Genomic DNA, 11948 nt, shown 5'->3' on the forward strand with positions numbered 1-11948 from the left:
AAACTACTTGTTGCCAATTAGCATCGGTAAGCCGGTTAACCAAATCTAAGCTCTCTTTTGCATATTGTACTGATAAAAATGAAATTTTCACTTGATTTCAATCAAAGCTTTTGGGCTAAGCCCAAACCTAAATTAATTATCAATTCTCAGCATATTTTCAACCTTTCATATGCTTTTCAATCTATTGTTGGCTTTGATTTGCTATTTTCTATAAATTTCAGTGAAAAAAATGTTTTTTCAACCAAGGATTATGTATTAACTGCTTTTTGATTTCAAATTCATGGCTGGTCATTAAAGATTAAGTCTATGCAATGTAGTAAATTCATTGGAATTTAAAATTTTCAGTGATATATGACTGGAATGACTTAAGATTTGGAATGAGAGTCCGTAATCATGTTCCACACATGCATGCAAATCCTCGTCCCCCTATCTGAGACCATTCACTGACTATTTTTAGCATTTTATGCTAAATCATGCTATTTTGCATAAATTCAAAATTAGTTACAAAACACAAATGATGAGGGCTGGTCATAAAGTGACATCACTTTTATGTAAGTCTCAGTAACCTCCATATGCCTACCAAATCTCATACCATTTGAAGGCCATATGTTATACCCTACACTAGGTAGCTGGGACCCCAAACATTTTTTGGGCCAATATTGGAAAATTTGACTCTTCTCATCCAAACCAATTAGTTTTTGCTCCTACTCATGGGCAACTCTTGCATAATTTGGAATATCCCCTCCAAGTAAAATTTTTGACTATCTATTTTTAGACAATAGCATTTTGGACCAAAATTACGTCTGGTTGGACAAGTACCTTTTTGACTACTTCTTGCTCTGACAGGCTATCCTTGTTCCCATAAAAGTTTCTTTTTAAACCCAACCTCAACTCTTTATTTCTAATCGGCTTCCACACTCGTGGAAGAGTGTGAAATGTTTAGGCAGGGGGAGGGGTATCTTGTGAGTCTCCAGCTCCCAAGATTTTTGACTATCTTCAATCAGAAGGGAAAAGGGCCATAGGAACTTGCCACAAAAGTGGGAAAATTTTCAAAATTTATATCAAATCCCTATCCGAGTTATGTGGATTTTGGAGTAGAAGAATTTTTATGAGTTGCATCTCGTTATCACTTTCTCACTAAGATTGAAAGAAGCAAATTGCTAACATAAACTGATGAGTGCAGAAATCAAGTCTACCATGAGTCACGAAAGCTATGCGGGCGACAAGCTCAAAAGCAACGATGAAGAAGATGAGGTTAGAATTTCCTAATCCGTCTATCTTGGATGTTGAAGGATGGGCTATCAAACACAACTGTTCAAAAAATTGGCTAGGTGATGCGAGTGAAAATGGAAAGAGAGTCCAAGTGCAACTAATGAAATACGATCCTGACCACCAAAAATGGGTATTTGTGTACCATTCACCTGTATGCTACTCAATTCTACAAGCCTCGAGTACAAGAGAAGCTGCAAGCCACACATATAAGAACAAAATGACCCCCTCTCAACATAGGATAGATGACAAGGTAGGTAGCCTTTATAAATTAGGCTTTCACAAAAGTGATGAGTTATAGAGAAATGTGGTTCACTCCCAATTCTAGTAAACATGCTTTACTCCTCAACTAGAAGAGTTGCTTATCATGTGAGGAACTGACAAAATTCCCCTCAACCTTAGTGACATCTTTCCTACCATCTCTTCCATAATGGCTTCATGCACCACCCTTGTTGCTCCTTCGCTTTGATGAAACCATCTTCTTGCAAAAGACAATCTTCAAGTGGGATTTGGATGTACCATTCTTCATTACATTGGTTGCATCTTCGTGCTTCTCTCCAATCCTTTCTCATGGTAGACACGCTTCATGCGTACATGACTCCTTCCAATAATGCTAGCTTCCTTAGTCTAGTTGCCACATAGACTAACAGATGGCTACCACTCATGTTTCAATAGCTTATACATTTGCTTCTCAATATGCTTCTTGCTTCCACTTTTCACTTCATCATGATGTATAAATACATACACCAATGTGAACATTGATTTAGGAGAGGTCTTACCACTTTGTTTATCAACACAAGGGTACTGTCTAACTCCATTACAATACGGTAGAAAACTTCCATGCACATGAGTTCATAAAAAAAAGGATCAGATTTCATACTTGATACATCGATTTTGTTTGGTTTTAGAAATTGTGCATGCCTTGCACTTCCCAAGCGAGAACAACACAAATAATTTTTTCCTTTGCTTGCCTCGAGCTTGAGAAAAATGAGGGAAAAAAACCCTTGGTGATTAGAGGAAAAAACAGTTGACAACCTGAGAGTAACAAGGTTTAAGGAAAACCTTGTAGAAAGGTTTAAAAGACCTTTAGAGAAGGGTGGGTTTTTTTTTCTCTAAAAAACCTTTCATTAAAAAGAACTGAGTAGCGTGGCTTTGCCAACTATGCTGCTCTCATCAAGGTGTTGCTTAAGCAACACCTACCACCATTCACAAAGTAGAATTGTTGACGACGGCGAAACTTCTAGGCTGTGTTCCCCCCCCCCTTTTGCTTATGTCTTCCACCTCCTTGATGAGAGTCTCACATCCAAAGCTTTACAAAGAAGCTCCAATGCTTCCTATTCAAGACTCCAAGGCTCCAAAAGAGAGATGTCCACGGAACCAAATTGACGAAAACCTCGACAGAAAAAACCAAAAATTTACCAATTCGCTTGTGTTTTTTTTTCCATTCTTCTCTTCCCACTTTCTCGATTTGTTGGCTTCCTTCCCTTTGCTGAAGATCTTGAATTTGATTGACGGAATCTCCTCTTTGATGAAGCTCTTTTGTTGCCTTCCTTCTTGATGCGTTTTTGCTTCTCACGTTCTTCTACCACCGTCCTTCTTGATGAGGATGTGAATGGCTTATGATAGTAAAGAGAGAGAGAGAGAGAGAGAGAGAGAGAGAGAGAGAGAGAGAGAGAGAGAGAGAGAGAGAGAGAGAGAGAGAGAGAGAGAGAGAGAGAGAAAAGGAGATTGACGGAGAACTTAGCCTTTGCAAGGCTATGATACCATGTCAAAATTATGGGAAGTATGCACAACGGAAGCAATAGTTGATGGCAAGATAGAGCAACATGTATGAGAGAAAGCAAGAACACAAGATGTATAGAAAGCTTCTATATTACCTTCTATTTCAGCCACTCCAAAGTTGGCTTAACCTTCACCTTCAAGTGTTGTGTTACTTGTGTTACAAAAAGTGAGGCTTCCTACCCTTTATATAGGGTCCACCAACAAGGGCTAGGGTTGGGCAAACCCTAGATCCCTTTTCCACCCACATGCCCACTTTATTTGGGGTGTGTTCACACCTACATGACCTCTTTCTCTCACCATTTATCACTTGTGCATCATATATTTCAATAGCTTTCGAATCAGCTTGCAGTCACCATCTAGTCAATCGAGCTGGGGATAGATTTGGTCAGGTTGAGGTCAGCTGAGGTCAGATGAGGCTAATAAGTGGTGAATCAGAGCTATGGATCAGCTCTACTGTCAGTATAGAGTATATAATGTGATATCTCTTTGTGTTTAGAGGAGCTAGAGGAAGCTAGGGGATGCGTGGGAGAGTTCCTAGTTTAATTAGGGGTAGCTGAGTCAGTCAGCTACATCAATTTGGGTTGGATTCATGCAAGGGGGTGTCAGAGCAGGTGATCCATAGAGTGTTGGCAAAGTGTCCAAGAAGGTCTTGGGGTTATGCATAGAGGTTTACGGTTGCTAGAGGATCTTTAAAGGAGCCTGGAGGATAGTTTGCTCACTAGAGTCAGCATCACCTTTCTGATTCAGTTCTGAAGGGGTTTACGATCGGCCGGGAGTCAGCTGAAGAGAATTTTGGTTAGTTGGATGTCATTGGTGGTCAACTGAAGCATTTTGATGGAAGATTAGAGGCTCTAGAGGTCATAGTTGATCTGGGAGGACAGCTGGAGGATTCAGCATGGTTGGATGGGAGGGTATTGAGGTGTGTTTTAGTGTTTGGAGGAGTAAGCTAGAGGGTTGAGGATAGCAGCCAGGTTGAAAGGTGCCCTTGGAGGTCTGGGTATTGAGGTGTGTTTTTGTGTTTGGAGGAGTGAGCTGGAGGGTTGAGGATAGCAGCCATATTGAAAGGTGCCCTTGGAGGTCTAGAGGACAGGAAACAATTGTCTTTTAGCTAATGAAGTGAACTGAAATATGATTGCTCTAATCACAGACTTTAGTACTATTTTATATGGAATTTATACCTGTATTAATACTATTGTTAAATAATTGATAATCTAGGATATGTATAGATACAAGTTTATAGCAAAAAACTCACTATAATTAATCAAAAGCTCAAAATAATAGAAATTATTATAATTGTGGTTTGTGATGACAAAAAAGCTCACCAAATAGCAAAAAAGCTCACGATAGGAAGCCCACCAAAAATATGCACCCTATATGTGTGTGTGTGTGTGTGTATTCATACATATATAAACATGTATACATACATACATTTGTATGTATGTATGTATGTATGTATACACACACACACACACACATATATATACATACATATATACATACACATAAATAAATAATATGTATATATATATATATGTATATTAATATTATATATATATATAATTTTTATTTCTTTTTTTTTTGGTTACACGCGGTAACACGTGGCAACGTACAGGTGGTGCGCTACCATGTGTAATATATACATACATACATACATTACTAAGTATAAAATAAAATATTAATATTTTCACTCTTTTTTTCTTTAATGTCTCTATGTACCTGAGGTGATATAGAGAGAGTAAACCAATCGAAGAGGATCTTTAAAAAGTACTAAGTATGTTTTGCATATTACACTAGTAGATACAAAGGTAAACACTCTATTGCAATGTAAAGTATTTAGAGATACACCATGATATCACAAAGAATATAAGGTCCATCCATACTTGTACTTCTTTAGTACATATACTAATCCTAGTAGTAACATCTATATTGAGCCAAGTATTAATCTTAATCAATTTTGGGGATGGGGAATCAGGACAATAGTCGGGTGGCTAAGGCGGCGTCCTTCTCCTCCCAAGACATGGGTTCGATTTTGGCCCACCCCTCCCCCTCACTCCACAAAGGGGTGAAACAATGTGTGTTCCCTCTTCACAATAAAATCAAATAAAAAATCTTAATCCATTTTAACCTCTATATAATCCAAGTACTAACCTCTATCCATACTAACCCAAATAGGGGTCCATAATGAGTAAAAATTCATATTCATTAATTACTCTAGGAATAGCCTTTTGTTTTTCTAAGGTTATAAAGTTTTTCGTGCATTTCATCCAACATAAATCAATCTCAAACATTGTTTGTCTCATGTCCTTTTCGCTATTTTTTGGCCACCCCTTTCTCTATGTTTTTTATAGCAGCAGACTGAACAACATTGTAATGTTGAATCTCAACACCGCATTCAAGTCATTGACGGAGATAGTGCCAGGTGTGGATGGTAGCCCTGAGAGCGAATATGAAGGGGTGAACCCACGAAGGCAGATGGTTTTGCCGTTGTGCTCTAGAGTGGGCTACACGGTCATGATGAAGACCAGCAAAAGATTTGGGCTGGTGAGAGAAGGAAGGTTATAGAAACCATGGCCCTCCCCACCATGCTCGAATTTGGTATTTATGTGTGTGAACACACTAGGATCAGTTGGGGCACTTTTTCCCGCTTTAGGAGGTTTTTTTCCCTCGTGCTAGTATACACCCATCTTGGGCTATACTTATCATCTTTGTATAGTACACACTCGGTACCTATCTATCATCTCATTGTGTGCTCCCTTGAGCTTCTAGAGCTTCTACACTGTGTGTGTGTGTGTGTGTGTGCGCACAAGCGCCCGCACGCGTGCACATTCATGCAGCCCTATTTCCAACATTTGGTATTAGAGCATACGCTCCTTGCCCCTATGCTAATGCCTACCCTTTACCCCGAGTCACCTGTCTTCTTGAATCAGATCAAGGATCCCTTCTAGGAGAATAGCAAATGCTCCTTGCCCCTATGCTGATGCCTACCCTTCACCCCAAGTCGCTTGTCTTCTTGAATCTGATGAAGGATCCCTTCTAGGAGAAGAAAGAGGACATGATATGTGTAATATTGTGTACGGAAGTTTTGCGATCAAATTTTCATTTTGGGGGGCCGTTTGCACGGTTTTTAGTTTTCTGCAAACATCTTTGGGAACTAGATTTGTACTGTTCATCGGATTTGGAGTAGTTTTGTTAGATGATCTACTACACACGGGTGTGTAGATACACAAGAAAGCATCACACTCACCACACTAGAACTTATCTACGAGCTACACTTTGGCAACATTGATCTCTACATCTTATCAGTAAAATTTCTACTCACTTTACTCTGCGTTTCTTTCATACACCTTACAAGTCCCCATTATCACTGACCTTATTAGCAACCACTTTGGTTGCATCAAAGTAGCACTTAACACTTGAAAGTTATGTGATTACTTGCTTGGGTATTATGAGAAATGGCAAATAGTGATGCATTTCGGATATTATCACTAATTACCCGTTATGTTCCTATATGATGTGGCATATATTAGTAGCCAAAGGGCTGTGAAATGTTGTGGTTAGTATCGAGAAACGTCCTAGTTCCTGTGATGAACATGATGTAGAAGGCACATGTCTAGACACGGACTCAGTTTCACATGGTGCATTCCACATCATAGCATACCTCCTACACAGGAACAAACAAAGTGAGATGGAAGAGATGTGCAGGCACATGTGTTGCTTGTTTTGTCAATCAAGAGAAGTATCATTTCTCACATTTAATCATGCAAGACTACTAAACATGCTTTGGATGCACTTGCGTCATTGTATCAGCAGGTACGTAATAATGAACCACTTGTTGCTTACATACGTCATTGTATCAGCAGGTACGTAATAATGAACCACTTGTTGCTTACATACGTAAGCAATAGAGTCATAGCATATGGATGAGGGAGATGCCATGGACAGTTTCCTTAAAGAGTGTTGATGAAGTATATCTTGATAGTTCATTGGTGCCTACTCCCTTGAATGTGTTGCCAAGAATCGTATCAAAATGTTTCTTCTACTATCAAATTCATGAGGATGAAAGGCAATCCAAATGCCTTGAAGTTTGAGGAGTTGGTTTCTATGCTCTTGCAAGAAGAGAGATCCCAGATCTGTCATACATACAGGAGATCATGATTTTATTGCTAGTCAACAAAGAGGCAAAGGTGAATCCTTTTCTCAGGGTAGTTACAAGTCGAAATCAGAGTCATCGGGCGGGCAAGCCTGTAGATAAGGAAGGCGACAAGCCAAAGAAAAAGGGCAAATTCAACTAGTGCAAGAAACCTGGTCACTACATTAATTAGTGTAGGAAGCGAATGGAGAAGGAGAAAAAGAAAGACTCAGGTATGGCTGTATAGTTGACGTGTCAGCATCTAATGTAGAAAACAAAGAATCTACAAACTATGCACATGATGATTGGGCTTTCATTATGCAATGCAGTTATGACCCTTTGCATAAGGATGTATGCATGGTTGTTAATAGATGTACATGTCTCGTATTTTGATAGTGGTGCTAGTAAACACATTACTTCTTTTATCGCAGTTTTTTTCTCATCACTTGAATCTTCTCCATAGGGAAGAAACACTATAACATGTGCAAACAACTCCTCATATCATGTAAAAGGAGTTGGTAAAATTGTTCTCACTGCTGCAAATGGTGGAATAATCATGCTTTCAGATGTATTATATATACTAGGGAGGATCAAGAAGAACTTGTTATCTATCTCTGCCATTACTAAGGCTGGCTTAGTGGTTCGATTTGTTGATGAGACAGATGTATTGTTTATGATCACAGTGATGGCAAAACAATTGTTGCTTTTGGTACTTTGTCTCATGGCCTTTATAGGCTAGATACATATGAAAGATAAAGACATGTTGTATGTACAGTTTTTGCCTCAAAGGCAATGGGTGATGCTAAGTTGTGGCATGCACACTTTGGTCACTTGAACTTTGGCAGTTTGTTGTGTTTGCATAAACATAACATGGTGTTTGAGCTGCCACATCTTGAAGCCCCTATCAAACATGTTTGTGAGGGTTGTATTCTTGGAAAAATGCAGTGGCTCGCATCATTTCCCGAAGTGGTTCCGTTAGCTGCTATCTAAAAATAGCAGCTTATACATAGTGATGTATGTGGTCCTACGAGGACACCATCTATTGGGAGCTACCTCTATTTTGTCACATTCATTGATGATTATTGTAGACATAACTGGGTATATCCATTGAAATAGAAATCATAGGTTTTTATGTACTTTAAGAACTTTGTTGCTATGGCTGAAAATGCCATTGTATGTTGGTACCTTGCGTACTGATCGAGGGGCTAAGTATGTCTAAGGAGTTTCATGCTTACATGGCTAATCATAGGATAAAACACCAATTTATTATGCCCTATACACCTCAACAAAATGGTGTAGCTAAATGCAAAAACAAGTCTCTCATGGAGATGGTATGATGTATGGTAAAAAGTCAAGAGTTACCTCATGGTTTCTAGCTAGAAGCAGCCATGTGTGTAATGTATGTTTTGAATAGGTGTCCTACAAAGGCTTGCATACAATTATGCCTTTTGAAGCGTGGAATGGCAGAAGGCCCTCTGTGGCTTACTTATGCATTTATGGTTGTCTTGCTTATACACTTGTGCTTGAGCAAATTCATAGCAAGCTTGATGATAAGGCTATCAAATAATTTTTGCAGGATACAACTTGGAAAGTAAGAGTTATCATCTTCATCATCCTATTACTAAGGGTATTCTAGTGAGTAGAGATGTTGTGTTTATGAAAGATGCAATTCAGCCCTTGCTTTCATGTTAAAAAAAACAGCAAAATGTATGTTCGCAGGACATATTCGACGCTCTCCTTCCATTGTTCAATGCATGACACATTGATGTAGATCATTTGGGTAATCAAAGGAATGTTGAAAATCAGCCCACATAGGTTACAAATTAACATGTTTTTCAGCCCACAGATCAGCCTATTGATGAGGCAAATATAGATGATGCAGTTGATGGAGGAAACAAGGAAAATTGATGAGTTAAAAAGTATGCCAAAATAACTGGTGCAAACACTGCGTGATAGCAAATTGGCCACTCCTTTGCCTAGCAGAACACATGTAGGCTCTCATCACGCATCTCTTGTTGACATAGGTTATGGTCTTATTACCAATTTGTGTGATAAACTTGTCTCCTTTGATGAAGCAAAGGAATCTAAAAATTGGATGAGTGTTATGCAATTTGAGTATGATTCGACTTGCCTCTTGGCAAGAAGGCCATTAGTATACGAAATGGGTTTACAAGCTCAAACGTAGAGTGGATGGTAGTGTTGAGTGATACAAAGCTAGGCTTGTTACAAAGGGTTATTTAAAAGAGAAAGGCATTGACTATGGTGAAACCTTTGCACCGACATGTCATATGACTACCATGTGGACTATCATTGCATTTGCAACACATAAAGGTTGGAACGTATGCATGAGGAGGTCTATGTATCTTATCCTCGTGGTTTTGTTCAGAAAAGTGAGAAATCAAAAGTATGCAGATGAAGAAAGCTTTATATGGTCTTAAGCAGGCTCCTAGAGCATGGTATGAAAAGATACATACTTAGTCGCACATGGTTTTTACAATAGCCTAATTGACAATATCCTCTGTATATTAAGGTGACCAAGGATGTTTTATTGGTTATCCTATTATACATTGAGGACATGCTGCTCACAGGCCCTAATGATGATCATATTTAAGCTCTTATAGTTGTTTCAAAGAAGTCTTTTGAGATGTCAGATCTTGGACTGTTGTACTATTATTTGGGCATTGAGTTTTGGGAGCATAATGATGGCATTATTATGCTATAGAGAAAATGCATAGATGCATTATTGAAGAGGTTCAATCTTGAAGATTGTAAACTTGTGGCTACACCTATGGAGCCAGGTTTACGACTAAGTCTTAAAGATGTAGGTGACCCTTTTGATGCTGGCTTGTATCAAGAAGCTGTTGGATACCTTATCTTTTTGTGTAACACCAAGCTTGACATTATTCAATATGTGGTCTCAGTATTGAGCAGATTTATGCATAGCCCAAGCACAAAGCATTGGCAGTTTGTTAAATGGGTGTTCCGTTTATAGACTCAAACTGGGCTTGATGTTTGACACACGAGTGTCCATGAGTGGTTTTTTCTTTCACCTTGGTGATTCATGTATATCATGGCTCAGTAAGAAGCAACCCACTATGGCCATGTATAGCTGTGAAGTTGAGTATAGGGCAGCATTTATAGCTATAGTTGAGTGTGTTTGGCTCAGGCACCTTATTGTTAATTTGGATATTGACGAGTCCTTAGCCACTACCATCTTCACTGATAGTCAAAGCGTTTTGTGGCAGTTGTGTGAGGAATCCAGTTTTTCATGATCACACAAAGCACATTGAGATGCACTATCATTATGTTGGGGAAAGATGCTCTGTAGGGGAAATCAGCTTGGCTTATGTGCTAACACAAGACAACTTGGCATATTTGTTCATCACACAAAGGCTCTTCCACGAGAGAAGTTTGAAGCTCTTCGTAAAGCTTTAAACTTACTTCCCTTTGGGGACTAGTTTGGGCTCCCTATCATAGTCCAAAGAGCCTATCACATCTATGTACTTCTAGTACCAGATCGGCCCTTGCTCACATCATCACTCTAGGGGGATTTATAACCACATTTGGTAGTAATGTGTGTGAACACACTAAGACCAACCGTGCCACTTTTTTCCTCTTTAGGAGGTTTTTTCCTCCATGCTAGTATACATTCATCTTGGGGTATACTTATCATCTTTGTACCACACATATTCATTATCTATCTATCATCTCATAGTGTGTCCCCTTGAGATTCTCCACTGTGTGTGTATATTCATGCAGTCGTATTTCCAACAATCCCTTCCATTAGCTTGTCGTCAAACACAAAGGTTATTGGAATAATGTAAACCTTTACTCAGTGGAGAAAAAATAATATTCAATGGAAAATAATATATCACTTGTTTAAAAATGATCCCATACAGACATTGGCTATTCTTGGCGACACTATTACACAATTTTAATATTTTTATTTCTCCCTAATGAATTTTTACTCATTTGGATGTTATGACACACGAGTGTCATAATGAATTTGGCTATTCTTGGCGACACTATAACACAATTTTAATATTTTTATTTCCCCCTAATGAATTTTTATTCATCTGGATGCTATGACACACGAGTGTCCACTAGTGGGTTTTGCTTTCGCCTTGGTGATTCATGTATATCATGGCTCAGCAAAGAAGCAGCCTACAGTGGCCACTTCCAGCAGTGAAGCTGAGTACAGGGTAGCTTTAAAGCTACCCTATACTCAGCTACAGTTGAGTGTATGTGGCTTAGACGTCTTATGGCTGATTTGGGTGTTGGACAGTCGTCTAGCACTATGATTTTCACTGATAGCCAGAGCGCATTAACAGTTGCAAGGAACCCAGTGTTTCATGCTCGCACTAAGCACATTGAGATGCTTTACCACTATGTCAGGGAAAGACTCTCTGCACAGCAGAGATCAACTTGGTCTATGTGCCTACACATGACAATATGACATATTTATTCACGAAGGCTCTTCCTCGTGAAAAGTTTGAAGCTTTTCGTAAAGCTTGGGCTTACTGCCTTTTCTAGATTGATCGGCCATACCCTGTACATGTTCACATCATCACTCCAAGGGGGATATGGTAGTGATGTGTGTGAACACACTTAGGACCGCCGAGGCACTTTTCCCTCACTATTAGGAGGTTTTTTCTCCCGTGCGTATGTACACCCTCTTATCTACTCATTTTGGGGTGTGTACTTATTTTTTGTATATGGCACACATTTGTTTATTCTAATTTAGTGAGTTTGTGTGCTCTCAAGCTTC

The sequence above is a fragment of the Cibotium barometz genome, chromosome 22, assembly GCF_041138505.1.
Source record: "Cibotium barometz isolate CiBa-2024 chromosome 22, ASM4113850v1, whole genome shotgun sequence".
Taxonomy (NCBI): Eukaryota; Viridiplantae; Streptophyta; class Polypodiopsida; order Cyatheales; family Cibotiaceae; genus Cibotium; species Cibotium barometz.